The sequence below is a fragment of the Gambusia affinis genome, linkage group LG03 (genome assembly GCF_019740435.1).
Source record: "Gambusia affinis linkage group LG03, SWU_Gaff_1.0, whole genome shotgun sequence".
Classification (NCBI taxonomy): domain Eukaryota; kingdom Metazoa; phylum Chordata; class Actinopteri; order Cyprinodontiformes; family Poeciliidae; genus Gambusia; species Gambusia affinis.
This window is the reverse complement of record NC_057870.1, coordinates 5,500,995-5,521,903: the sequence shown is the minus strand read 5'-3', so window position 1 is coordinate 5,521,903 and position 20,909 is coordinate 5,500,995. Positions and strand designations below refer to the sequence as shown.

Below are 20,909 nucleotides of genomic sequence, written 5' to 3'. Positions count from 1 at the left end.
GTAATCACTGCCTGTCTTTACTGGTCTACATGATAACAACTCCAGCAAATAGTGACAAGTCAAAAAAATGTATGTATGGTTTTTTTATGTTTGCCTTTTTTTTACTTTACAGTTGTAAATGCATTGCTAATAATGTCTTCCAATAACACATTATTACCTAGTCATGTTTTCAAATTGCCTATAAACATTTTTACCCAAAACCATGGTGGACTCCCCTAGCGCCCCTACCACTGGACTTAGCAAGTTCCCTGAATCAGGACTGGATGAAAAGGCGGGATCAGTCCCCCCCCCCCTTAATAAAGAAACTCATAATTTGAGCTTTGTAATCTAACAGGAAATATATGAGATGATCTGAAACATGTAAGTGTGACAGAAAACACAAATATAGAAACAAAAATGTTTCACGGCAGGGTTTTTTTTTTTTTTTTTTAGCATCTAGATTTGTGAACATGTGTTTCTAACATGCCTGTATGAGCTGCTAACCAGCTCAAACAACACATTCATGTTGTCTTGTTATTGTTCGTCAGTACGTGACGATGAAATATGCAGCTTCTGAGCAGAATAAGAAGAGTCATTCTGTTCTTCTGCCGATTATCTAGCGAAAGCTTTGACAATCTGCAGCCTCCCACCAAAGACTCCAGCCGCTCTGTTCCCTAATCCATCTTGAAATAGAAGATTTAGCCTTTACAACATTACAACGAAACTGTTCTCCCCCTCATCGAGCAGCCAGCAGCCGCATTTAGCTGGTAGCGACGCACTCTTTAAGACTGTTTCTTGCTGTCTATTACTGCAGCATTGATTTCAGTTTGGATCCAATTGGAAATGGATGAAATGTAAGTGAAGTGGGCGCCTAAGTGGAAAGTTTGGCTGCTAGCTTGGGGCTAAACGCGGTCTCATGACGGTCACGATGAAACCCGCGTCGGTCACGGTGACTGTGCTGCCACTTGTTTACTGGTTTGTAAAGGGGAAAACGCGGCTTCGCTACCTTCCCAACACGACGTGTCAGAGTTCTGGGCAGTTTCACTCGTAACCGCGTGACGTTGCGTTGAAGACGGCTGCCGTGTTTGCACTTTTACTGCAAACATTTTCTTTCTTTCTGTTATAGCTTTTCACATTTTGCCATGTTGCCATCACAAAATTCAGTATGTTTTATTAGAATTTTATGTGCCGGATCAACACAAAGCAGTGATCACACAGAGCGGAGGGAATGTATGACTAAGTCTAAGAAAAAAAAAAATCATTATAAGAATAAAGTAGCAGTATTATGAGAACAAATCTGCATGATAATGAAGTCCTAATGTTACCAGACTAAAGACATAATAAAACAGAATAAAGTTATAATTTCACCAGACAAAATCTGTAGGAGAATGAAGTTGGAATAATATAAGAATAAAGTAATAATAATAATAATAAGAGAATAAAGTCCTAATATTCGGGAAATGAAGCAGATATTTTGTGAGAACATGAAAATATGAAAAATTAACAATGTTGGGTAACTTGTGAAGTTACAGTTCAGTGTCAGTTTTACAAATAGGTAAATACTTAACCTTCTAACACATCGGCATCAATGTGTTATCAGCAGTCGGTCTTTACAAATGGCTGTCAATGTTAAAGACAGAACTATTTATTTTCTTTTCATTTTTCAACTTTCTTCTGGAAATATTGACTCTTTATTCTACTAATCTGACTTCAGACTCATAAAATTACAACTTTTTTCAGATAATATTGTGAGTCAATACATATACATCTGTGTCTGGCTCCAATATTTTACCCCTAATTAAAAGAAGGTGCCAAATAAATGGGATAATTAGACGTTGGACTGGGTGGGAGGTCCGACCCTAATCGTTTAGACGAAATATTTTCGCATGTTAGAACGGCCCATTCAAAGTCCAAGTGTGTATCCAAGTGTAAATCCTTGGGGTGAGGAGGTACACACACCACATTTTACATCTATTTCAGGGTATGTAGGGTTGTAAGTTTTAGCAGTATGGATACTTTTTCGAGGCTCTGTCCAAACATCCAGGAAACCCTCCTCTCCTCCAACTCCTGAACCATCTGTTCCACATTTGCAGAGCACAACCATCCGCTGAGGTTGCAGTGTGTCACACGCTCCCCCAGGTTTTCGACTCGTGGCGTTCCCCGTCACAGAATGTCCCGCTCGCTACAAATGTAGCCTCTCCGCCTCTAAATGTAACAAGAAACTGCTTTTGTGCCCTCCTTTTTTTTTTTTTTATGTATTGCTCAAATTACACAACGTGGGAGTCGATGAACACGGCGTTCATAAAGCCTCCATTTGTTTGTGTTTCGCCTGAGAACCGCGGTTGTAAACACGCCGCGTTACGTAAGGGTCCTCTGCAACGAACCGACTCATGGGAAGCGTCTATCCGTTTGGCAGGTTTCCTCTGGAGGAAGTGGAAATAAGACGTGTCTTGCTTGGCGTGCATCACCTCTCACATGATGCGGATGTGAAGGGAGAAGAAGAACGCCGCCTTCAAAGACTCCCCCGGCGTTCTGGCAGAGAGGCATCTGCACAGGCTCCTTATTGATTTAAAAGGAACACTGTGTTGATACCTGGTAGGGCTGATGACGAAGAGGCTTCCAGCAAAGGCAACAGAAAAGAAGAAGGAGGAAAAAAAATGGTGGCAATTCCTGGAATAAGGCAAAGGAAGAGCTTAACTCTTACTTGAGACTTCACCTGAGGTGGAAGGTTTTGCTTTGCAGCAACACGATTTAGAGTGATTTCTCGTAAACGTGACACGAACGTCCTAGAAAGCCGAGTCTTTTGAAACCCTGTGGAGACTTCCTAAAAACAAAAGCCTAATTAAATCACGTCCACAATTTAGCCCTTAACTGCTGCGCTGAAATGCTAGCAAACAATAAAAACTGCAACCCAAGTTGCATCAGGCAACTTTAGCAGCAATAACGTTGCAATAACCACACCTGCAGATGCTTCGTGTTTTGTATCGACCAGTGAGATGAGTCAGATTAATCCGATTAACCGTGATTAATCAATTATTGGAATAATTGACTATTATTGACTGTCATTGATCAATCGTTAACTGGAGTTTACGAACTGAAAAAAAAATAATCTATTTGCTCAAAGAACAACTTACTCAGAGCAGTAAATAAGACAAAACTGTCTTAATTAAAAAAACTTAATCAAAACATAGATTTAGCTCCGCCCGGTTCAAATTACACAAAGAAAAACCCCGCTACGTTAACCATCCTTTATCTTCTTATTAATCGGCAATGCAAAAATTAATGAATCTATAAAAGATCAAGCGTACATTAAAGGAATGCTCTGTTATTGCATCCTAGGCAAAACAATGCTGTTTCTTATTTTAAAATGGAAATGAAGTGTTTGTTTCTTTGCATCTTTTAACGTGTTTGTAATATTGTAGACATGGTCAAACAAAACATCCGTAGAATGTGTCATTTTTAAAATCCAGTCAATCGATTAATTGTCCGGTTACTAAAATAATTATTAGCAGCAGTTGCATTATGAGTAAAGGCATCTCTGTTTTAACTGTCAGAAAGACTTGGTTTTAGAAATGTCCTGGTTCAATCAGGTGCAACTTTGCAAACACAAGTTGTGCTTTTTCCTGGTTAGCCATGTTTTGAGTCATGACATTTTTCCGTCCCGTCTTTCTTTTCTTTTTAGTTTTGTTGTTAAATTTGCTGTGGCCACTTTTAAGGAAAACTGGTAACTGTTTTTTTTTTACATTTTTGCATACTTTTCACAAGATTCCTTATAACTCTTCCCAGATTGATGAACAGTGACAACCATCGCCGATGTGTCTTCTCGTTGCCGTCTCGTCACCTCGCACACCTGAACTCCTGCTTCCACAGAGGAGCAGGATGTCGCCATCACAACCTCGCCCCGGTTACGCCGTAAAACATTTAGAGGCACCACATTCACGCCACCTGTTAAAGGCTGCTTCCCTGCATCAACAACGGCTCTGCAAATTGCAGTAGACCCTTCTTAATTGCCTCTCATCTTTTCCATTTATTCCGTCAGCAGCAGAATTGCCTCCTCTACGCACAGGAAATCAAAAGCCTGCAACCAGAGAAAAGAATACTTCCCTCCTTTTTGCGGCTTTAAAAACTTTTTCTTCTACTCCGTTATCCGTCTCGAGGCAAACGTTGGCGCGCGTGAGCCGAGACGGAAGCGTCAACGTGTGCTATTCAAGAGCTTAGATGCTGATTTTTATTTAGTTTTTACCTCTCGCTTCCTCCGGCTCTCAGGCACAGCTGCCCTCCTCCACCTGTGAGCATCCCTAACACACACAGAACCCGTCTCGGCTCTCTCTCTCCCTGTCAGTGGGAACAAATGAGCCGGAGCGTGTTTCCTAGAGTGTGTCCGGGTTGGACTTCCCGTTCGCTCGGCCTTCCCGCTTTTCCTCCGTGTCGTTCATTCTTTGACTCTCGCCCGGACGTGGACGATCTCACGCCGCTCCGTTATCTTCTGACAGATCGCCTTCCCTGCAGAACGCCGCTCTTTTCTTGTGTGGTTGTGTGTTTGCGTGCATGTGAGTGTGTGTGTGTGAGAGAGAGGTTACAGACACCCACTCTCTCCTCCACCCCACTCTATTTCCTCCTACTGTGTCAGGATGGCAGATGCCATTTCTCAAGGAGCTGAGGAAGGGAGGGAGGGCGAAGGCCTTGATGTGAGTGTTTGTTGTCAGAGGGTTTATTAATAAAGATGACCTCAGTGCTCCACAGAGGCTCTGTGTGTGTGTGTGTTTTCCTTCTTTGTCCTCCTCCCTGTATGACTGAAATCTTTTTAAAAATTGATCAGTTTGAGAACAAATGGACTTAATGTAATTTGCTTCTTGCTCTTTAATTCCTAATTTCATACTGGTTGTAGTGCGATTATGGAGATTCGTAATGCATCTTCTGCATGAATTCATTCCCCTCTGTGTGTGTGTGTGTGTGTGTGGGTGGCCGTAGCAGGGATAATCCTTCACAATATAATTCCGTACCGTCTCAGTGTCCGTGGATGTAATTATGTGCTTCGTTATGCCGACCCAAACAGGTCGGCTGTTGCCCGTGTGTCGAGCGGCGGAGCACCAAGGTCGGCTTCAGTCCGGCCGCCAGCTGAGCGCGTCGGGAAGAGCAGATGTGATCGCACGGATGGAAATGTGAGTCACTTCCTTCAGAGAGCCGTCCATCATCGATCCTTTGCGAGTTTGGTTAATCGGAGGACCCTCGGGCAGGAAGCACGCCCCTCTCGGCTCTCTTGAACGGCGTAGAAATGTGATCAGTGACGTTTTGGCAGAATGGGGTGAAGGAGATTCTCTACTCGCTGAACCCTCTGTCTGTCATGCCTTTGGCTTTGTCTACTGTCAGGATACGACAGCTTACGCTTGTTTTAGCCCCGAACTGTTTGCGTGGACTGATCCGATCAAAGCAGAACCATTGCGGAGATTCTTTCAACAGATGTCTGAGGCCTTTCTTCTCGTCAACTTACACCACAACCAAGTTAAGAAAAAAATAATGATCTACAGAAAACACTGAGCCTCTTGTCTCTCTAGCGTTTCCACTCCAAATGTACACAAAACTTTGTTGATGTCCTGCTACTGCTGAAAAACACAATTCAATAATATGAAGCGCATTTGAAATCACGTGTGAATAAGTTTGTTCACCTGATAAGTCATTCAAGAGCACGCCTTCACCATCATCCTCCTACCATCACCTGTCTTTGTCTTCTGTCTACATCTTGTTGATCACGTGACTCGTGTGATGCGGAAAAAGTAGATCCGTTGCAGTTTTACGAAATAAACCAAGTTCAACAGAGCCAAAAAAAATATACAACTGACAATTTTTTTTTAAAATAAAAATCCAATTTTCCAAATCAAGGCGTTTCCGCTGAGCGAAATTATTTTCGTAATGTCAAATTACCCAACTCTACGGCTCCAGAGTTTAATAAGCACCGCATTGCATCAAATCAACATGATGCCTTCACTAAATCATATTGTATTGAGTAGCAGTCAGTTTATTCAGCAGAGAAGTCATTTCAGGACGCTGCACATGAAAAACACAGTCATCTCATTAAAATCAAATAGAATTAAAATCAGTTCTGGGCAGTCAGATTTTAGACTGAAGAAGATGTTTCGCTGGGTTTTTTTCTCCATGCAGCGGGCTGCATTAAAGAGAAAAACCACCAACACTGACCCTGACATGCCTCAGACATCTGAGTCGTCCTCTTGTGGCTGTCTGGCCAGTGAGTCGCCCCAAACCATCACCAGCTGGTGGTTTGGTTGAGCCAAATGATTGCTTCACTGCTCGTTGCAAATGTCGCCCTTGAGCTTTTCCACATTTTGCCTACAAACACACTATTGAGACAGATCAATACAGGCTAGTTCATAATTGTGACACGGAATGAAAATTGCCCCTCTTCTCAACCCCGACAGATTCCACGAGCTGCGTGGAAGACATAGCAACCGTTGTGGACGAGGTCAAAGTGTAGTTCTGAGAAAACAATGGCTTCTCTTCAGCAGAGAGGGAGGGAAGGTCAAAGTCAGAGTCGACGACTCTGTGATTCAGGAAATTCTGGAAGAAAATCTGTTGGGTCCGAGACTGAGAACCGAGCTGGCAGAGAAGCCTTGTGGTCTTCAACACCCGATGCCATCACCCATCGATTCACGGATTTAAAGTCCTAGACTAACTACACAGTTAGTCTAGGACTTTAAATCCGTCAGGTCAAGTTTGATCGTATAGCACATTTCAGCTACAAGGCATAAAAACATACCATAGTAACCATATTACAGTAACAGGCAATAAACATTAAATTCTGTCATATACCATCATCTAGCAAATACACATCAAATGTGTTGATTAACATGCCAGTTATTATGAATCAGAAGCAACAGCAGGGTTTTTAGCCTTGATTTGAAGGAACTCAGTGTTTCGGTCGTGTTGTAGTTTTCTGGAAGTTTTTTGGTTCTGGGGATGCAGAGCAGAACCAGAAACAAAAGACCTGAGAGGTCTGGAAGTTTCTGGAAGTGTTTATTGGTAAGTGTGATGTCATTTTAACTCAGCTGTTTTGACTCTCTTGGCCAAGTTTTCCTTGTAAAATGAATCAGTGATCTGTGTGAACCCAACCCTGGTTGTATTAAGGTGACCAATGAATGAATGAATGATAAAAACGGAAATACTTGAGGTGGAGATTTGCCTTCTTTTAAATACCTAAAAATGTGCAGACAGAGGTGGAATGTCTTACAATGACCCAATTAAAGTCCAAACCTGGAACCAATTGAGATTGTGTGGCTTAACCTTTTTTTTTACCCACCAAACAAAGCATAAAGAACAATCTCCTATTTACAATGTTAGCCTTAAAGCGTAACAGAGACTTGAAAAGACTTGAAAAATTACAAATTCTCTCCAGATAACGCGCAGAAATTTCAATGTACAAAGATAAAGATGTTCCTCGCCCCCCCAAAAAACAACAGACGTACACTTTGTAATTGCTGCAAAGAGTGGATCTGCAACACATTGAGTCAGATCTTTTGAAAACCGTATATAATTTTCTCTCACTCTTTTGTGTTAGTCTGTCTGAGTAGATTGCAATAAAAAACAACAAGTTGATGCGTGCGAAGAGACAAAAATGAAGAGGATGAAAGAATGCCTTTGCGAGGTACTGTAAAAAGCACAGCTCATCTTTCTACAAATCTTTATCCTGTTTGATTTCAAATAACCGCCATGTCACGGCGGCCGGGGGCTCTGCTTGGAAATATACTCTGGAGTTACTGAAGAGGCTTGTAATGGCGGCAGCAGATGGAGGTGATCTAATTTGTTTTAGCCGTTGAGCTCCCCTCGGTGTCCGTCTCTTAGGGTTGGAAGCATAGCCTGTGGGGGGGGGGGGCCGCCGAGCAGGCATTGGGCCCCCGAGGGCCAGTCGGTTGCCATGGTGGGAGATGGTGAGGTTGATTTTCCCTGCTGCCTGTCCCACCACTCTGAGCTCTGAGGCCATTAGGAAGAGGGTCATCATGAGCCTTCAGAGAAATGAGATAATACACAGAGCTCACACTGTTCCTGCTATCACACACACACACACACACACACACACCAACTCAGACATGTGCAAAGGCAGATAGTATGTTTAGGGATGTACCAGTTCACTTTTTCCGATACAGACACAGTTATCGATATTTGAGTTTAAGTATCGGTCGATACGATCCGATACAGAAAAACAGCTGAACTGACTTTTTTTTTTTACGGACATAAATTCTCTGAACCACAAACTTATTTGATAACTCTGCATCAGTACAGTACACGTAAATACACCAGCAGCTTTACAAGTTTGGTCAAACAGCTAAACACAACTTGAATTTGTTTGGCCAGGACAATTACAACAGCCCAATGTAGAATAAAGATCATTTTAATTTATTTGGTATGGACAGTACGTCTCAACTGACCTTTCTGTAAATGAATTAGCCAAAAAGCTACATTTTTAAACAGTCCAAATACAAACCAAGGAAAGTACAACACAATTACCATGAAAAGGTAAAAGAAGTAATTAAAGTTAAAACTAAATAATAAAGAAATTCAAACTGACAAAAACCGGTTGGCTGTGTTGGTCAAACATGTTGCAAATAAACAGCAAGAAGCCTAATTTCATATGGTTCAGGAAGTGCGATTATGAATCCTAACTATAATGTCGAATGAATAATAAAGCATGATGTCACTCAGAGCACCAAGCATAGAATCAGACTGTATAGATTATTGATCGGGCACACTATAGCTGATACCTGATCTAGAATGCTTTTTCAATATCGAACCAATACAAGATATTAATATCGGATCAGTGTATCTGTAGTTATGATGCACAAAAACTTAACGTGACGCAGTTCACCGTGTGGCAACAACACATTCATGTAGGTAGATGAACCAGTCGTGTATATTAGGTCTTTTATGACAGCCGACACACACACACACACACACACACACACACACACACACACAACCCTCCCTCCATCAGTAATCCTCCAGCCATGGAGCTCTTTTGCTATTTCAGCTGCAGCGCTGACCCTCGGCCGGCCGCGTTTAGTCGGACAGACAGCGGGTGTGTGTGCGCGGAAAGCTAATGAAACAGGATATCCCTGCCTCTGGTTATTATACAGGAGGAGAGGAAGAAAAATCACAGTCACTTTGACCTTGAATGAGTCTGCGAAATGACAGGCTGCACTCACAGGCGGTTCTTGTTTTTCTTTTCTTTTTTTTCCCCCCCTCCAGCTCGTTCGTTCGCCGGTTGGCGCTGGTTGTTCTTTGCAGGGCCCACGCAGAAGCTGAAATGACCCTCACCGCCCGCCCGCAGTAGGCGAGGGCCTCTTTCAGGGAGGCGCAAAGGACTCCGTCGTCTCCTGAGGACGCAGCCACAACACTGCGCAATTAAAAAGAAGAAAACTAACTTCTTGCTTTCTGAGTTTTTCTTTTTTTTTTCCACCTGTGAATATTAAGGTATGTCTGATTATAAAGATGTTTTCCCTCAACTGAGATGAGAGGCAGAAAAGCACTGAGACACCTACTGTGTCTCTGTAGGTGCTACTGATGATACATCAAATTATCCAGTAAGGTTTTGTTCATTTTTTACATGATAATCCAAGTTCCTCCAAAGTTTTCATCTGTGCTTTCAGTTGCAATTAAGCACTGCTAATCTTTTTTTTCTCTATTCCTTTATTTAAAGGATTTTTTTTTTTTCCCCCACCAGGGGGTCCTTTTTGTGGGCTCTAGTGTCCCTTTTTTCATAGTAGGCTGATAGGAAAGGGGGAAAGAGAGGGGGGAAGACATGCAGCAAATGTCGTCGGGTCCGGGAATCGAGCCCGTGACGGCCGCGTCGAGGACTGAAGGCCTCCAAGCGTGGGGCGCGCTAACCTCTACGCCACCGGAGCACGCCCCAATATTTAAAGGAATATTATGGATATTTTTGAAAGTGGGGACCTGCGGAGCAGCACGAGCAGTCAGTAAGCACAAACATCTTACCAAGTGTTATTTTGTGCAAGACACAAGACAAAACTTATTTATAAGTTCTAACAACTTATAAGCAAAACTGCAATGGAAACACTTTTTTTTGCATCACACCAGTAACATGATCAGCAATCGGACATTACTACTGGCAGAAACGACAAAGAAGACAAACAGGAAGTGATAGGAGGAGGATTTTGTAATGGCTTATCACGTGAGCAAACTTACGCAATTGTGATTTTAAATTCGTTTCTCATTTAAAGTAAACACTGCAGTTGTGGGGTCGTTTGACATTAGCAGAAAATCAACAAAGTTTTGTGCACAAGTGTAAAGGAAATGCAGCTTGTGAGAACCAAAGTTGGTTCATCCGAAAGCCTTTTTAGCCTATTTTTAAGAGTTCTGCATGGAAATGACGCAAAGTGTTGCCCAAACAGATTTCAAATTTGAGTCTTGATCTGACCGTGTTGAAATGCGTGCAGAGGGAAAAGCTAAAGTCCAGGAGTGGAAGTGATCCAGGGAAAAGACCCTTGTGGGTGCGTGTGTGTGGGAGTGTGTGCGTGTGTGAAAGACGATGGGTTTTATCACAGGGTACCACAGCAGGAGAGATTTGTTTGGCTTTGCTCTTTATGAGACAAATATTGGGACGGATCTCCCAACCGCCCAGGGCAATATTGCGAAAAGGTCTGAGGCCGGAGCCGGTGCTTTGCTGCCTCATCCTCCTACTTATAGAAACCGATGTTTCTTAAAACACATGCGCACACACCGCTCAGCTCATTTTTTCACAGCTTTCCCTTAGAAAACACACTTGTTTTAAGAGAAACAACCCTTCCGGCGTCATAGTAAGATTCCATCCCCTTTCTCTTTCATTTGGCCCTAATACAAAGCAGTCGCGTCTGTGCTGTGGGTGAACGTGAGGAAACTTTTTTTTTCTTTTTTTTTTTTTTTTCTTCTTCAGTTTAGCTGGCGCACCAGGTGCTGCTCGGTATTTTGTGTCCACCGGAGCGCCTGTGGGTTCTGGCACAGCGAGAATAATAATCACAGCTCCTCGGCTCCAGCCAATATCAGATGCCAGAAGCAATGACGCAGGCTGTTCTCTTCACACAGGAAATGAGTGGATGATAGTAAAAAGAGCCCTACTTCACAGAAGAAGAAGAAGGAAAAAAATTAAATTACAATCACTTTCTTTCTCTGTCAACACCAACATTTTATTAGTATTATTTCACAGAGACAATAGGACTCGAAACCAATCGTACGCCTCGTGCCAGAAACTCGGTGGAAACGAATAACTGGCTGGCTGTGTTATGGGCCGGAGATACAAAGTCTAGAGCTGGAGAAGTCCATCCTCTGCTTTGTTGTTGGTAGTGTTTTCATGAAGCAGAATCGGCAGGAGGTTTTGTTTTGCACTCCAAAAAGCGGTTGGCATCATGGATTCGTCATCTGATGGATGATCTAAAGAAGAGGATGCTTTGCATCACTCTCAAGCAGCTCTTTGTCCTGTTTTGTTTAGTACTTTAATTATTTTAAGTTCTAGAAAACAGTGTGAAACCAAGTATTTCACTCACAGCTTTCTTTCTATTTGCCCTTTTTTTTTTTGTAAAACTTATGTTTCAGATCATCAAATAATTTTAATAATCAGACAAAGATAACCTAAAAAAGAAAGTGAACAATGTTCATATGATGATTTTTGGTTGGTATCCAAGTCAACCTGGTGGTTGCAAATATACCTATCCTTGATATTGTATCAAGAATTCATTTTATTTTGGCCTAATTAAGGACACATTCACATCAAAGCTCTCAAACGTTAGTTTGTTTGCCTAGAAAGTCCAGTTTGTTTGATGAGTTGTGAATCAAACTCTGATGTGGACCAGAAAAAGTGAACTCTGGTTTGCCTAAAAACTTAAACAGGAAGCAGACTACAGCAGCCTAAAGGATTCTGGGTAAAACCAACCAAAACAAACGTGAGAGTCTAGCATTAGCTCAAGAAATGGTTCGCAGCCTTTGCCAAAGACAAAAGAGAAATCCTACAACCACTAAAATCTGACTCCACTCCCTGTTTACTTACATTTCGTGAAGAATGAAGTTGTGCTCCTGGCTCCTTCAGAAGTTGTTGTGTCACTTCCTCCAGTGGTTTTTTGGTGTAGCGCCACCACAGGCGAGGAGGGGAAACAGTTCAAAGGGCAGTAGAACAAATGAAAAAAAAAAAAGTCAGTGACATCTTTCAGCCTAGAAAGGATTGCAGAAACCAATACTCATAGCTGTAATCGCAATAAAAGTTTGCTCTACAAACTATTGAAAACAAATTCCCAACAGACTTTTCAAACTTTTATTTGCAAAAATATATATATATTTTTTAAAAAGCCAGCAATCACTTGTCTTCGCTTCACAAGTCGCCACCACTTTGTTTTTAGTCTATTACATCAAATCCCCATAAAATATTTATTGCAGTCTGTGGGTGTAACGTGGCAAAATGTGGACACGAGTCTGTCTGTCTTCTACCAGGAATAGCAACCGAGCAGACATGACATCTCCCATACGGAGCGGAGCGGGAAGAAGAGAAATGTTGCCCCGTCTGCTGTTTATCAGTCGTGTCTAGTCTGCAACGAATGACCGATACTTCCTTCAGCTGACTATCGACAAGTCCCCGGAGGGATGTCGGTATGAATCGACTCTGTCAGCCAGTCATGCTGATGACGGCCTCGGCAAATGAGGACCACCCTAATTTTAGCCTGCAAGTCGCGGCGCGTGAATGATAAGCTGCACTTACAGTCCAATCACTCTTGAGGAAATATCCATGCTGAAGTCCAGCTTTTGAGCCTCGAGATCTTTTTCATCTCCCGGTTCTCATTTTTGCTTTGCGCGGCCGGCAGAGGCTGCTGGCAGCCGGCTGACCTCCACCAGATGTTCACCGAGATGGAGTGTGTTCCCCTCTGCTGTACGCGCCTGTTAGTGCGTGTCCGTGTGTGCGTGTGTTTCTTCAGTCAGATCTTGGAAGACTGCTTGCCTCTAAATGAGACTGGCAGGCGTTTTGCTGGACTTTATTGCCGCGTGCCTCTTCCAATTGTGCCACTGATTAGAGCTGCCACCGCCCGGCACGCAAAACATTCGCGATCGGTCTTACCAGGCTGGCACGAGCTCAGAGGCCCGTCTTTGCATGAGATTAGCTTCCCCGTTGCCTCGCGCGAGCGATCAAACGGAGCGTGGCGTCGGGGGGCCTCTCGTCTTTTGCTGATTGGAGGAAGTGGTGGATCCAGCGCCGCTCCGCTGTTCTTCCTCTCATCAGGGTGCAGTCGGCGTGGACAATGTCAAATTTGCTGTAAGGCAATTAAAGGCGCCAGGCTTTGACAATTGGGCTTGATAGAGAGGGCTGCGGCATAATGGCTGCACAAACACGGCAACGCGGATTCAGGTGCGGGGAGCTGAGTGTGGCTGTGCGACGCATCCACTCTCAATTTACAGTATTTGTTTACAATGAGCATGCAGGTGATTAGCTCAGAGAGTGCCGCTTTGCACAGTTAGTCATTGGTGATTCGCGAGCGTTTGGCTGGCGTCCACGCAGCCACTCAGCGCGCCGCCTGTCAGACACGCAGGCAGCCAGCAGCTGGAGGTGTGTGTGTGTGTGTGTGTGGGTGTGTGTGTGTGTGGGTGTGTGTGTGTGTGTGCAGGTGTCCTGCTATTTAACCAGGCCCTTCTGCCGCTCATCCGTTCTCCCCGCCTGTCTATTTCAGGGTGGCCACACACATATGCTTACATTAGGTCCTATGTATCTAAAACTATGGCCTTAAAACGTGAACGACTGGATGTAGTGTGAACCCAGCAGTGACGGATTCATTTTTGAGGTGATGGTGGGGCATGGGGTGTTTCCTCATCTCTGTTACGCACTTTGAATGTCAGTTGATATGATGAGACATGTCAATCAATTCAGTGGGTTTATGCAAGTTGTCCCGAAGTAAACAGTAAACATCCCCTACCTGGAGGACAACGTTTCAGGGTCTACCATGCTCCGCGGTCTGGCTAGATTTGATGATTGTTTGCTATTATCCGTCATAGAGATTTGATGGGAAATAATCAGAAAAAAAAGTTAAAAGTTGTCAGTGGAGAACATGCAGAAAGCAGCTTTACACAGAGCATTTAGATGGCAGAGTGGACTTTATTCCATTTCCCAAACCAGAGTCTGGAAAAGTGTAAAAGAGGATAAATGCCTGCAGCCAACCTGAGAACAACTGAAGACGGAGATTGACGGTATTAAAACACCGTGTGTGTATGAAGGTTTTGTCATCATTACATCACTGGTGAGAACGCACCAGTAGCAGGTGAAACAGTTGTCCAACCGGGTGACCCGTCAGCTCTTCAGTTCGCCAAACCACACACACATACACACACACACACACACACACACAAAGGTCATAAACCGGCGACCCGCCAGAACTGTAAAAAGCTCTGGCATGATCCAAACAACTGATCTTAGAACTGCGGGAGGATTCAAACTCCTCTCATTCATTTTTAGCTTACAGAAAAAGTGCCAAGCCACCAAATTTACAAAACTAAACTGACCAATAACATTTAGGCTTTGGCGTGCGCACCTCCACAGACTCACACAGACTCTCTACGTACAAGACGTTTTGACACAATAGATCTTTTTTTCTCCCAAATCTCAAGGTTCACACAGTGGGTACAGCTGCAGGCGCTCCTGTACTCACTTACTTATTGCAAGTTCAAAATATGGACAATACAGCCATGCCGAGGATGGATGGATAGGACGAAAAACCCGACCGGTCAAATATTTGGAACATTAAAAAAATAATAATAATTAAAAAGATGTCAAATAACCTCCAGCAATGTCAATTCAGAGTAGCAGGACAACCTAATGGATCATCACGTTACGGCGCAGCAGCGCTATCTGGATGCTCCGGGTCTAAAACCAAAAGGCAGCGCAGATTATATTTGCTGCATGTTCCACAAATTGTCTGAGTGGGACAGATTACCAGCCAGACTGCTGACAATATTTTAGCATTAAAAACAAAATGAAAAACACCACTAATAAACTTCAATGGGCTTGTTATTTAGCAGACAAAAATGAATTTCAACAGCCAAAACCATCAGTAGCCATCGATATTTGTAGCTACTGATGGCTGATTGGCTTTTGGTCCAGATCTCAGTGCTGTAGGTTTTATCTGTACCTCTGTCTGCATGTAAACACAGAGACAGATGTCAGTCACAGATAGCTATCGGTAACTAGCTGCTAGTAGCTAGTTTATTTTGGACGCAAAGGTGATAGACATGCTAGCTTGGTAGCCTTTTTTTGTTTCATAGATAAGTGCAAATGTTGACAATAGAAATATATATATATTACATTTGTTGCAATGTAGGTCTTAAATTTTAGTCATGATGGTCTTAAATGGTCTTAAAAAGTCTTAAATTTAAGTTGATGAAAGCTGCAGAAGGCCTGTGTTTGTGACTCCTTCCCACATGCACGCTGTGTGGATGCCTGCGCATATTTATGGGTTTTTAGAGGCGGTGAGCAGAGCTTTTTGGCTGCTGCTCCGTTCTGGAGAAAGCCAGTGGAAAGTTGAGGTCTGGACGACTTACTTATTTCTGAAAAATCCACCAGAGCGCTGCTGCGCTGTCACATGCTCGTGTCTGACTTCATCCGACTCGATAGGTAACCGAAGCGCTGACAGCAGCCACATATTTCATTTTGGACACATATTTCTCTCCCTCACCTCCTTCTCTAAGCGTACTTCTTGTTCCTGCTGCCGTTTCGGCTTCGGCAGACACACTGGGACTCATCGCAGGGGTTAAACATTCTACCAGACGCTGCCAGCGCAAACACACACACACACAGACACACACACACACATGCTTACACGTGTCCTAATATGGTGACTTATTCAGAAGCACGAGGTTCCACATTAAGCTGAAATTCACTTTCCAGAGCATGACCTAACTGTATTTTTAAGGACCTGCTGTCAAAGAGAGTTTTAGACTTTTGCATAACAGTCTTTAGGACAGGGGGTTATCCAGGGACTTTAATGTACTCAGACTTTAGTAAAGGATATAAAAGTAAGAATAGATCTTCACCAGCCAGTGAAAGGCAGAAAGATTAAATTAACCTCCCTAGATGGAGCAGATTCTTCCACAAGTGATATTAAATCAACTTTTGTGTTTTAAAAAAAGCTTACAGGGCTTGAAAAGTAGTTGTCTTGACTTTTCAAATGTTTTCAAAGACAAGTCTCTAAAAGCTTTTTATTGTTGAGTTGAAGTTATGCCAAGGTGTTTGTTTTTTGTTGTTGTTGCATGTTTCAGTTTGAGTCGGCACGCGTGTTTGAGTGAAGGGTGCATGTGCTTGAATCAATGAAGTTTGATTAACATCACACGACTTTCACAGTCGATGAAGTGAAACACAGTGACCAGAGGCTCTGTGCGTTTCCAGTGTCTGGTTTATTACAGCCGAGGATGAAGTACGGCGGTGTCAGAGGATTCGGTGCTGCCTCTGTGGGCTCACTCTGTGCTCCTCCAACCGGCCCATATGTTACTGACAGCGTTTGCCGGGGCCCTCGCCGCTCCGTTTGGGATTAGTGAGCCGTTTCTGTTGATGGGACGCTCATCGTGCCTTCGCAATGAATCGCTGGTGCTGACCTTGCGTTTTGTAAAAAACAGACACGTTGCTAAAAACCAGAATTTGGAGGACACTGTCCACCAACCCTTTGAATTTTGTTCATCCTCTTTCTTAATAAAGCTGTGAAAAGTTTAAAACTTTGATGCAGGAACAAGGTGATGAGCTAGCAAAGGTGATAGCTAGCTGGCGTCTATCGCCTCTGCTAGCTAGCAAAGGTGATAGACGCTAGCTAGCTAACTTCATCTATCATATGTAAGTGCAAATTTTTACAAGATAAAAAATATATTTTACGTTTGTTGCCATATACATTATGTGAACAGGATAACTGTATTCAGAAAACAGTGCTAACAAAGCTAACCAACAGCAGCTTACTTTTTGTCGGTTTTAAACATACAAAAATTGTGGAATAGTTTTTATTAAACGAGTGTGTGTATTTTTTGCCTTATGTGAGATTTAGTACAGACCGTTAGAAGTTTAAAGAACCCATCATAAAAGCTGTTTCTTGCTGCAGCTGATTTTAGATGGAAAGTTTTACGAATCATAACTGACGTTCCGGTTGTTTCCTCTGACTTCAAACATGGCAGATCTTATTTCTAAGTAGAAAATAGTGTTTATGATAAGTTTCGTATATTTTGCTGTAAGATTTTGTCACATGTCATATTTTGTAAAAAGACATAGCATACCGTCGATTGATATCTTAAGTTGCATTTGTGAACAATCAAACAAGCTGTTACACCTTTCCTTTTTCTTGCAAGTTATATTGTTGGGAAAATAACAATGCGACCAAAAAGAAAAGAAGGAAAAAAAAACTAAGTATGAAAACAGTGTGTTCTTTGTTGTTTTTGTTTTTCGAAGGTTAGCTGTGTCAAGTGAGGTTGACCCTTTGTTTTACCAGCTCTCGTCTTTCTGTGCGACCTGTTATTCCCCGTCTATCGCGGTTGCAGACGAAACCTGTGCTGGAGCGACTTTAAAGAACAATCATCTTCCAGTTTATCAAAAGGACCGGCGCCTTGATCGCAATTTCAGCATCTCTTCAGCTCAAAAAAAAAAAAAAAAAAAAAAACCCTCAAAGGACGCCTGTCGGGAGAATCGCACAGAAGAATAGCTCCAATATTACTTTAAAAACTGCTCTTCATCGTCGCCCAGCATTGTAAACATGCAGTCAAGGTTACATTTTGGTGATGGCGAGAAGAAAGGTTTAGTTTAGGCTTGCGCTAGGGGGATAAAAAGCTGACCTTCGTTGCCATGGTTACAGGAATGGATATTCAGGTGCGATTTTGAGAGAGTTTAGGTGTCCTGTTCCAAGTTTTTGATGGATCAGATGTTTTAATATTTCTGAATTACAGATTTATCCAAACTGAATCTTTGTTTACACATATATATATATATATATATGCATACAGTATAAATGCCTTTTTTTTTGGACATCAGGACACTTACAGACGCCCTGTCAGTCTCACCTGCCGTGCGAACAAACGTCACTCATCATCCCCAACCTCTTCTCTCTTCTTTTGTCTCCTGCAGGCCAATGTGACCTTCGTCTGAGTCGAGTGTCGCTCTTCAACACTCACGAAGAAGAACTCTGCGGCGAACACGAAAAAAGAGGGAGAAAAAACAACCGAGAGGAGACTGAAAGGAAAGCACGGAGGCGCACCAGGGAGGAGGCGAAAAACAAGTAAGAAATGAAGAAAGGGAGAGAAAAAGAAACCAGAACAAAGGGAGGAGAAGAGAAACAGAAACATGTGTTCTTTTCTCCTCTGAAACCTTCCTCAGCAAACAGCACATGGAGGAGGGGATGCTGGGGGCATCCAACATGACAGAGAGGAAGATGTAAGAAAGTGAATATGAGTGGGAGGGGGGGGAGGCTGTCAAATAGGGATGTGAAAATTATAATCATTTTCAGGAACTCCCAAAAAGAAATGAATCTGCAGCGAGACAAAGAGCGAGCGGAGATCCACGACGAGGCCATTCATGAGATAAGAGGAGAACAAAAATGGGAACCAAAAAGAGAGAAGGAGGCTGGATTCTGGTCGGATATTGGATTTCAGATTTCAGAGAGTTTTGTTAGGGTAGAAGATGATGCTGAAGGTTATTGGGTGGGAAGGTGTGCATGTGTGTGTATGTGTGTGTGTGAAGGGGATTCTGGCTGCTCACTTCTGATTCTCTGAGAGTTTTAGTGATTAGAAGAGAAAGGCAGGCCTCCCTCCCCATCGCCCTCGTTCTTATTTCACCTGTAAGACTAAAACGCAATCTGAGGCACTAAATCAAAGTTTGGTTTCGCTGGAAATAAAAGTTGGCACGCTCTCTATCATGATCCAAAGGTGAAATCGGAATGCGCCCACGAGTCATTTGTTACGGTTTTCGGCGCGGTTCATATTCTGTGATTTCTGACTGTTGAAGCTCCCGTAATGCGGCGGGGGGCGGGGACAGCCGCCCGGTGGGAGCAAATGAAAATGTAGCACCGCTCTCTTCATTTCTGATTACTTTCTGGTGTAAAGTGGCCCGTGGAGTGGCTAAAGATTTCATTTCGGCCCTCGGCCTCTAATAAAGAGTGAGATTGATGTGACCTGGACTCTGAGCCGGTTTGGTTCAGCCAATCACAAACAGTGCAGCGCATTTACAGGCCTTCAACTTCCCCCCATTGTATTACTTTATAACTGCATTATCGCGTGGTGTGTATTCTTACACGTCTCTCTGTCTTTGATCAGACACTTATGGAATTATTATGACAAGAATAAAAGTCACAATTACAAGTTTTATAGTTATAATTACAAGATTTTAATGCCATAATTACAGAATGTAAGTGTAATTACAAGTTCTTAAAGTTGTAATTACAAAATTAAAGTTGTACATATGAGTTCTGAAGTGATAAAGTCTCAAGTCTGGCCCAGTCCAAACAGCAGAGATGATATTCCACAGGAAAACGTAGAAATTTATCGACAAGTTGATTTATTGGGGCTGAATTCCTTAATTTTGGAAGATCTATGATGTATTTTATTCCGCGATTTTATCGACTTCAGGATGTTTAAAAAAAAAGTTTAAAAATCAAGTCCTCTATTTCCCTGCTGTCAGACAAAGAGAGAAACTGACCGACAGTCCCGCCCACTAGCTCATGTCTGCACGTTTGGAGTCAACAATAGTCGCCCCAAAGTTGCCAACTCAGCGACTTCCTTTTGGTTATCGGCCAAAGTCGGGATCGGCCGGTCAGGCTTCATATATGATGAGGATTATTTGCAGCTAGCTGCTAATCCGCCTCTTTAGCTTTTGCCGCTCCCCTTCAAATCTTCCCTTGCGTTCTTTTTGCCTCCTGACCCAAACATATGCTCTGTATCACAGAAAAAAAAAATAAAAAAAACTGCATTTTGTCTCTCAGTGTGTCTTAGTTAGTGGGTGACTACCCTCTTTTTTTTTTATCTTTTTTTTTTTTTTTTTGAAGTGTGTGATGAAGCGCTCTCTCATGTACGATTAGTTGTCTGCCTGATCGAGCGACCGGGAGCTCCAGCAGACTGAAGTAAATTGCCTCTGATAAAAAAAGTCATTTGTATGCCGGCGAATGTGTGGAGAATACCGAGACGTGCCAAAGTGAAGAGGGACGTGCAGACAAACACCCGCGTGTTTGGTGACAACGGCAGAACGACACACACACACACACACACACACACACACTCACTCACTCACTCAGAGTCACAAAGCTGTGAAAAAACAGCTCCAGGCTGCATTCTTCTTCCCTTTTCTCTAAACCTCGACTTTCTTCCTCCAAGTGTGTGCTTCTCTTCCACACTTATCCCTCCTTCTCTCTAATAATTGCGGTTCGGTCTCAGAGAGCGTGTTTATCTCTGGGAGGATATTGGTTGCTGATCATAAATGGTTTTTCTCTGACAGGGCGCCATCACGCATGAGCTGGGAGCTCATCGAGTGTTTGTGTGTGTGTGTGTGTGTGTGGGGAGGTGGGGGGTGAAACATTGCAGGGGAGAAGAGGGTGACAGCGAAGGCATGGAGATCAAGAGAGAGAAAAAGCGAGACAGACAGAGATGCAGGTTATCACGGCAGTGTGGCAGGTGTCAGCGAGGCGCTGATAAATGTGTTGCTTCGACATGCGAGCATCCATCCGCCCAGCTGCAGCAGCAGCAGCAGTTAATTCACTGAAAGCACGCTAACATATACAGTACATGAACTACAAGCTGATTACATTGAAGCAAAAACAATAAACGGCGGCTTTATTTACTGCAGCGAAGCGAGGGTTGTTGTTTTAATGTTCAGTTCATTGTGTCAAAGCAGAGCCAGCGTTTTTGTTTGTGATTTTTGTTGTTTATTTTGTGCTTTGCCCTGT

General features: G+C 43.0%; 1 protein-coding gene across 2 annotated transcripts in view; it reads left to right on the top strand.

The window, feature by feature from the left end:
• sema4c (sema domain, immunoglobulin domain (Ig), transmembrane domain (TM) and short cytoplasmic domain, (semaphorin) 4C) overlaps window positions 1–20,909 on the top strand; it is a 129,305-nt gene that overhangs the window by 24,942 nt on the left and 83,454 nt on the right. The window contains exons 1-2 of one of the 2 annotated variants that reach the window (XM_044110764.1): window positions 5,036–5,141; window positions 18,104–18,254. The gene's annotated coding sequence lies outside the window, so the exon portion shown is untranslated. Of the gene's footprint in view, window positions 1–5,035; window positions 5,142–18,103; window positions 18,255–20,909 lie in introns of those variants that run through there. The other variant, XM_044110762.1, reaches the window with a different exon arrangement.